This window comes from Triticum aestivum, chromosome 5B (assembly GCF_018294505.1).
Source record: "Triticum aestivum cultivar Chinese Spring chromosome 5B, IWGSC CS RefSeq v2.1, whole genome shotgun sequence".
NCBI lineage: Eukaryota > Viridiplantae > Streptophyta > Magnoliopsida > Poales > Poaceae > Triticum > Triticum aestivum.
In genome coordinates this window covers 611,029,645-611,038,415 of record NC_057807.1, presented here as the reverse complement: position 1 = coordinate 611,038,415, position 8,771 = coordinate 611,029,645, and the positions used below count along the sequence as shown (strand labels likewise).

The window sequence follows — 8,771 nt, the reverse complement described above, 5'->3', positions numbered from 1 at the left end:
CGCTGCAGCTGTAGCTTCCTACAGAAATGATTTTGTTACTAACTTGATCTCGACTGTCATCAACTTGACGAAGGAAAATCCAGACAAGATGGCGCATGAATTTCCCATGCCTAGCTTCGTCAGGAGTAACGATGAATATCACAACCGCACCATCACCTGCTCTCGCAACTGCGCCTGGTCCCGCACTCAGACCCGCACCACGCCCACTCATAGCAGCCCGTCCTTTGTATCTAGCATGCTAGGCGGGCCTTCGTCTTTGGCTGAGCTCGACACCCTCACAGTAATTACATGTCGCACCAACATATATCTAGAACCACTACAAGAAATCTGTTAATACGTGACGGTATTTGGCCGTCACAGACCAGCCAAAAACTGTCATGCATGTCCATCCTTGACGGACTTGAGATCCGTCATGTATATCGCGTCATAATTTGACATCGTAGCTTCCATGACGGTTCTTGGCCGTCATGGAACAGCCTCAGGCCCGCCCAAGCCCAAACTATGTTGTGACGAAACAGACCGTCATGGACCAATGCCATGTAGGATTTTCAATTGATTAACTCAAATGACGTGGCTACCTACGTGGACACTATTTTTCGTCACAGAAACCATCATGGATTTAGGATCAATTTAAATTTGGTCCCATCAACTTCCTTTAGCCTAATTTTGATCAAATACACTTGTAACATAATGTGTTCCGTAAATCATAATACCAATTTTGGACCAAATCACTCAATATGCAACCATTCATAGGTATCTATAACATATATTGACAAAATCACTCAATATGCAACCATCCATACATATCTACAACCTAGCAGTTTATAATATCCTCCATGAAATGATAATATACAATATATATTGACAAAATATATCACATAGCAAGGATTAGGAACCGGTACAATCCAATTTACATCAACAAAACATATAAACTACTAAGGTTGTCACTCGTGTTCTTGTTGTCAACCCTCCTGATGGCAACTATATGTCATGGCGGATTGTGATGGACAACAACATACCTACCAAATTCACAACAACATTAGACATTTGTAGATATGAACATATAGTAGAAGAAGAAACTTAAAAAACAAATTACATACTTTCCAAAATCCTTAAATCTTATTGTGCCTACAAATGAGAATAAGAAAGTATCTAGTATAAAACAACAACAAATTGACTCACTAATACATGTGCGTAGTACACAAATAAACAAGTTTAAACCTCTGTATTCTTACTGTAGGACTGCCACAATATAACTATGTGGAATTTTCTTCTTAGATTCAGATTAAACTTATTTCTGGAATACATATTCACCGGGCGGCACGAGGCGACAAGGATAGAAAAAGAAATGCCTAGGGAGAAAATCCACCAACAAAATAATGCTCAGCATTTCTACCGAAAGTTGTGTTTGTCCATATAGTAGGTTTTTGGTTTTAAAGGTCAAGATAATGCTCCGCATTTCCTAATTGTCATTTCAGATTAGATCTGGAAATTCTGTACATATATTTCGAAGGTAAAAGCTGAATTTTTGCCAAGTTCATTTTCATATACCATTGCTATATATAAACCACCAGTCAGCAATGAGGATTGGTTTTAAATTTCTCAGATTTGATAAGTGACCCCTATTTACTAGAATGCAGTTTCAGCGTACTCGTCACTCTTGAAACAAGAGTTGGAGCTATCCTGTTTATATGAACGCCTGATCCAGTTGGAAAGTAAACAGGCAAGAAGGCATCCAAAATCATTTTTATTGTGCGTACAAATGAGAATAACAAGGCATCTAGTATAAAACACCAATAATAGCAACAGCAGTTGAGGCCATACAAATGAGAATAACAAAGTACCCTGCTGATAAAACATGCATTGCAGAAGTCAATTTACTATAGCAGCATCAGTTGTGGCCATATAGATCCGCCAAAAAATGGCATCACTAACAAACAATATCCATGATACAGAGCCACTGCTCATCAACCTGGCTGGTGTAAGCTTCTAATGTTCATGTCTCAACAAGTTTACATATGAAACTAAATATTTATCAAGGCACCGACAATAGTGGACAACACTTGCTTGCCAAGTGAACTCCAAATGGCATGCAAAATAACTAAGAGCTATGGCCTCTAATAAATCTATAGAAGTGGCAAATGGTTTTGTTAAGAGATACTGAGATAATGGTTAGGATGTATAGGATTACTTTGATTTGAGTGCATGAGATGATAGATTTAACCACCACAATCCATGGGGCGCAAACAAATTAGATGAAAATCACACCCTGGTGAAAATGCGCAACTCTGAACTAAATCAACTAAATACGTGTACTTAAGTAGCAGTTGAGCTATGGAATGAAAATAACGGAGAAATCATAGGAGTGGCAGTGGAGAACTAACCCTTGGTTGATCGCGGTTAAACTCCCAACTACCAACGGCCGCCATGGTTGCCCTATCAAGCTCAATTGTGCGCCATGCAGCGGCACGATTGTTATGAAGCTACTTAGACCTGCATCCCAGAAATAGAGATCATAATAAGACAATTAAAGTGTTAAGTGATCGAAATAAAAGGAGAGGAACAACATAAAGAAAAAATATTTAGGATCACTTGTCATGAGCACTATTCAGGAGGGCGACCTAGTGATGAAGCAAAGGAGTTCAACAAACAATGCGTTGTGTCAATGTGCTGGCAAGTGCTAGCTGAGTGTGTGCCTCCAGGTTGAGAGAGAGTGAGCGAACACGTGGCCTTGGTACTAGTAGGTGCACAACTAATAGTAGTACTACTACTCTAAATTGACTCACTAATATATGTGCTTAGTACACAAATTAACAAGTTTATACCTCTGTATTCTTACTGTACGACTGCCACAATGTAACAATGTAATTTTCTTCTTAGGTTCAGAGTAAACTTATTTCTGGAATACATGTTCGCTGGGCTGCAGGAGACAATAAGGACAGAAAAATAAAAATACCTGGGAAATACATGGGGAGAAAACACTAAACACAACATGTCAACAAGTTAATACAGTAACAAAAATCATGTCTCCAAGACCTAGGGAAAAATCTGAACTAAATTAGAACTTGATAGAAGGCCACATACCACAGCGCGGCGGTTGTCTCTACTTGTACATTGTTGTTTGTCTCTACTTGGTACCCTGCAGTGTACATGATACAGAAAAAATTCAGAGAAAATTTAGTGTTAAACATTCAGAGAGGAAGCGCGCACACACAACACACCGGCTGCTGCACCAGAGACCTCGATAGTAGCTGCGGCACCTTGTCAGCACGCACAGAGAACACATCTTTATAGTTAGAGAGAGCAGTAGCCACGCTAGGTGATCGACACTGACAGTGTTCGACCTTTGTAATGAATCTATATAGGAACAGAGGTGAAGCGATTGTCCAAATACGCATGCAGCATTAAGTACCATCTATATAGTAAGAAAGGGCACCAAGGAAGCTAACATTGCAAGTGAAATAAACACTATACTATATAGCGATTGAAAAAAAAAACTCATCAATAATATCGTAACTTGGTATATCAATCACTGCCTCCCTCCCTCAGATACATCATACATCAACGATTTAAAAAAGGCCATCAATCACACGAGTCAGGCAACACACTCTGAATCCACAGCCAGTATACAGAGTAGCGGGTGAAGCAAGCTCAAGCAGAAATTTGCTGCTGGAACTGTTGTCAAGACAGAGAGAACGAATTCATAAGGTTATTTACTACAAGTAGAATGGAAAATTACCTACAAATGCTAAAATTTCATCCTGAGACAGACTGCTCATTGAGAAGCTGCTCCTTGAATGCTAAGTACTCAGAAACTGTTCATGAATTGCAGGGCTCTCGAACACTTCCTGCACGTAGACATCGGGGGTCAACCCAAATCACGAGAGGCAGGTCAGGGGATATCAGGGATGGGGTTGTAGTGATCTTGGGCAGACAGGGGACTAACCTTGGTGGAGAAGAGGTGTCACCGAGACACCGACGGCGGCCCAGGAGTTGGTCGCCCGCCGCTAGACGTTGCACAATGACACCACCGCGCAGCCGGCAAGGTGGGCTCGAGGGGGCGAGGTGTGGATAGAGAGGAGCTACCAGAGACGCGTTGTGTGGATAGAGAGGAGCCGCCGGAGATGTGCTGTGTTGGACACGATGCCACGGCTAGGGGTCTCAGGCGACCGCCGGAGAGGAATGAATGTGGTACGAGAGGGATGGATGGGTGGGGGATGCGGCGGATCTGGTAGGTGCCGGAGCTGCGAGGTGAGGGGAAGGGAGAGGGAGGGCCAACGGCGAGCTGTGGGAGGAAGGACGCGAAGAGGTGGTGGGTGGCGGCGTGCTGTGGGAGATGATGAAGGGGGTTGCGGATGGAGAGAGGAGGAGGAGGATTTAGGGTTAGCATTTTATACGGAACAGTTAGGCGGGCTTGAGCGGGCTTTGAGCGGGCTTGCAGGGCTATACCAGGCCGTCCATGACAGATTTCGAAAATGTCAAGAGAAATCCGTCATGGATTAACAGGTTTCTTGTAGTGAACATTCCGTTTTCATTGACTCTCGGATGTTTTACGCCGCAGACATGGCTTTGCAGGCCGATGGAACCCAGTGCACCATACTCTACGTGATCAAAGTCCAGAAGGTGGACGTGGGAAAGGTAGTGATAATGAAGCCCTTAGAACTCATGTTCCACGACCAGCTGATCCCCCGTTGGCAACTTCAGGGTTAACTTGTCGATTGTGAAATTGGGCCATGAGGATTTGCCTCCTCCAGTACGGCTCGACGGAGAGGAGGAAGGGACCCTGATGCGGCTTGGAGACTGCAAGGGTTGGATGCTGCTGTGCCCGAAGAATCTTCTTCGTCCGGAGGCGGCTGAGAGCACACCAATAACCACACATTAGCAAGCAGGTATGAACACCGCCACCCCACCTACGCAATTACCAGTACCTGTAGTGTCGGGTGAGAGCGCCGGACGATGCGAGGAAGGAGGTCCAATAGTGGATGACATAATCTCCCTTGTAGAACCAAAAAATAGATGATGAGCTGGACGAGGAGGACCCTATTCGGTTTCTCAATACATGCACTTAGGAGGATGTAGAAATGACGAGTCAACCATATGATGACTTTGGCTATCAGCATGCGAATAAGGAGATGGATGATGTGCCCGAGTAGGAACGTCCTAGGGTTGATTGCAAGAAGTCTCTCTTCATGCAATCCTCATAGGACACGCCTCCACATGCCACCTCAACGCAGGGTCAACTAGGAGAGGGTCATACAGTGCTTAGCCCGACAATACTGGTGGCGGGGTTAAGGAAGGGTCTAGAAGGTCTGCCAAGAAAAAGGAGAGGAAGAGACTGCCGAAGAGAGGCTCTGATGCCTACAAATAGGCAAAAGCTTCTAGCAGCAAGTCAGCTCCGCCGATCGATTTTTCAAACCGTGTACTGGTCAAAGGTGCGGCGATGTACCATGTCGCGGGCGAGCCGATGCTACCACCTGGTCTGTTGGAGGGCATATCAGGGGATCTACAGAGACTACACGACCATGTGCTCTCGACTGAGATAAGCCTTCTCACCTCGCAAGATCCAGGATATCCGCTATACGCGGTTTCTGTGCCTGAGGGGAAGTGCTAGGTCGACACACTTCCCGCGGAGTGCGGTCTGGTTATATCTTTGAGATTTTTCCCACAAGGCGGCTCGATTTTATAATCGTCCGCCTTTTGTGCTACATATGAGCATAGCCATCAAGAGAGAACAAATCTCGCAAATCTGTGTTGTGGATCCATACTACATGCATGAGTCCTTCTTGAGTCTCAATGACTTTGAGCATAAGACTGCTAGGGAGTACATTAAATACTTCTTCATAACAAATAAGGACAAGGAAATGGTTCTCGTGCCTTATCATCCAGTGTAAGTTATTGCCGCACAACCCTTTCGAACATTTTAATCATTCCTTCTCACTCATATGGAGAATTTTGAGGTGCTTTCTTTTTCCTACAGCAATAGGCGCGTCGTCCTTATTGTACTTTCCCCATGAGTCTCCCATGTTGTCTATTTTGACGCGTCCAGAAACCACGAGAAGAAGGACTACACACATAATGGATATTATGGATGATGCTCTCCATGGCTTCAGCATGAGGGGTGACCACCTCGGGATCAGGAAACAAAGTAAGAGCAGGACGAGTTTCTCGCATAAAACTACCTTCTGCTACATGCATCAACCGACAACAAGAAAGAGCGATGAATTCTACCTCATCCATCTCATGATGGAGTTCATAAGGGATCACCAACAGCTTTGCATGAAAACCAGAAAGGGATCACTAACAGCTTCACATCAACCGACATCCAGAGGGACATTACAACGATCTTCACGAAAGAAGTCGTCGAAGAGAAGGGGTTGTTCCACCATGGCCATATATCGCGAGCTGATGTCCGAACTCGCATAGGCCTATAATGTCAGGACCTAACGCCGTTCAAGAAGCTAGGGTGCATCCTCGATGATCTAGATGGATGGAACTTCTAGTAATGATTGACGATGCTGATGATGATGTCTCGGTTGAACTGGTACTTTATGTAGTGATGAAACTTTGTGATGTCAGTGGTGTCTGCCGAACTTGTGTAACGCTAGTTTGTTAGTTTGAGTATGATGACCTGCGTACCTCTAGTTAATTAGTTTGGATACGATGGACCTTTGATTAATTATGTTTACTATATGTTGCATCTATTTGCTAACACCCTTTCTTTTTGTGTTGCTCAATTATATTATGTTGCACATTTTTGTTGATTACCTTGATTAAGATGCATCTCTAACATGTACATAGATCCTTGATGGCGAAGAAGTGCTATGTCGTGTACATATGGAAGGTTCCGGGAGTGTATGACGAGTGGCCCGAGTGTCAATCTCAAGTGGATCGGTTCTCGGGCGCTAGTCATAAAGGGTTCGATAGCAGACAAGAAGCAGAAGCTAGTTACTTGATGTTCACGCTAGCGCGAGAGAGGAATCAGAACCACTGCCTCATGTACTGCACAGTTCTGCTCTCGCTCATAGTGATAGCTCTTCTCTTCTACATCATTGTTTAGATGGATGACAATATAGTTTCAAGTATTCGAGACATGTCGTAACTTGCATCGTTATTTTGAGATGATGACGAGAGACATCATTTTGTGTTGGATGATGATTATGATGATGACATGATCGATTTGATGAGACTATTTGTATGTGTATGGTATGATTAGATTTGTATGTGTATCATATGCTAGAGACTACCGTATAAAACCTATACAAATACAAAGGAAAATATGCAGCAGAAAAAATTCAAAAACTAATAACAGTAGCGCGGGGTATGACTTTAGCAGCAGCGAGCTCTTAGCAGTAGGCGCTTTTTACACAAGGGCGCTACAACTATTAGCAGCAGCACGTTTCTATGACAAATGATACTGCTACCCCTAGATAGTAGTAGCACGATCCAACACGTGCTACTGTTAAAAGTTAGCTGTAGCACCGTTGCAGTAGCGCGGCTACCCGCGCTACTGCAAGGCATTTGACCCGCGCTACTGCTAGGTTTTCCCTAGTAGTACTTGCCAGTGGTCATTCAGGAGATTTGCAAGATTCGTCCTTCACCTCGTTTGAGCGAGGACTTGTTGGCCTAGGCACCAAAACGCAATGGTCTTTTCTCTGTACGTAGTTCCTATTGGCTGGCTGCTGATGATGTTAATTGTGATCTATTCCCTTTTACGAGCAGTTCGCCAGATGGATGCATGGATGTTTAGAATTTGATTTGGTTGTGTCTAGCACCGCCGAAAGTCCTTTCTTTTGCCTGGCGAGCTGCTACAGATTCATTAGCATCTTGGCTGAATAAAGAGGGCAGATAGCTCACTAGTAGAAAACGACCTTATGCTCATCTCATTAGTCCCGGTTCAATTACGAACCGACACTAATGTGCCCATTAGTGTCAGTTCCAACGGCTAGGCGGGTGACACTCATTAGTCCCAGTTCGTGTTGAACCTCTAGTACCGGTTTGTGCCACGAACCGGGACTAAAGAGGTGGTTGTAGGCTGGAGTCAGGCTGGGCCCCCACCAACACCTTTAGTCCCAGTTCGTGGCACGAATCGGTACTAGAGGCTCACCTTTAGTCCCAGTTTGTATCATGAAGCGGGACTAAAGATGTTCCTATATAAACCCTTCATCAAGCCCGAGCTCTCTGTTCTTCCCCTCTTGCTCGAGCTCTTCTTTCATTTTTCCCAAAATTTGTCAAGATTTGAAGGCCTCTCATCCATCCAAGTGATCATAAAGGTTAGCAACTTTGTCCTTTCATCTCTCATTGCTAGATTAGCTCTTGCAATGCTCTCTAAGTATAATGATTTGTGGGTTTTAGTTTGGAAGTAATTATATTTGGTAGTATATTTGATTTCTATGCAATCTGAGCTCAAATTAACTCTTAGTTTGCATATGTAGGTGTGGTTTACATAGTTCCTTCCCATCTCCATCCTAACCACCGTCGATTGCCCGCACCGTCCCCTCGCCGGCATCACCTTGGCGAGCCTCTTGTTCTTACCTTTTTTATATAAAACAAATCATGTTCATGTGATTTAGATATATAGTTACTTGTATAATTTTCTTACCCATACATTGTTCGTTATACATAGTGCCATGGTGTTGATATCCGTCCCCGCCGGCCCTCGTTCGGTTTATGATTCGGATGTGGTATATTCTCTTTTATAACTATTTGTTGCATTTCGTGTTTATGACAAATTATGCCCATCAAGTTGACATAGACATTTTTATCTAGGAGGT

At 43.8% G+C, this 8,771-nt stretch overlaps 1 long non-coding RNA gene across 6 annotated transcripts; it reads right to left on the bottom strand.

The window, feature by feature from the left end:
- Positions 1-745: 745 nt before the first annotated feature.
- LOC123113622 (uncharacterized) lies at positions 746-4,349 on the bottom strand. 6 transcript variants are annotated; one of them, XR_006456094.1, is made up of 5 exons: positions 3,947-4,349; positions 3,085-3,848; positions 2,826-2,920; positions 2,385-2,493; positions 746-1,019 (listed from the first exon to the last, which is right to left on the bottom strand). It is a non-coding gene; the product is annotated as an uncharacterized lncRNA (long non-coding RNA). The 6 variants fall into 6 exon arrangements; XR_006456090.1 differs by lacking the exon at positions 2,826-2,920 and having other exon boundaries at positions 3,085-3,139; positions 3,740-3,848; XR_006456091.1 differs by having other exon boundaries at positions 2,826-3,848.
- Between the last annotated feature and the right edge of the window lie 4,422 nt (positions 4,350-8,771).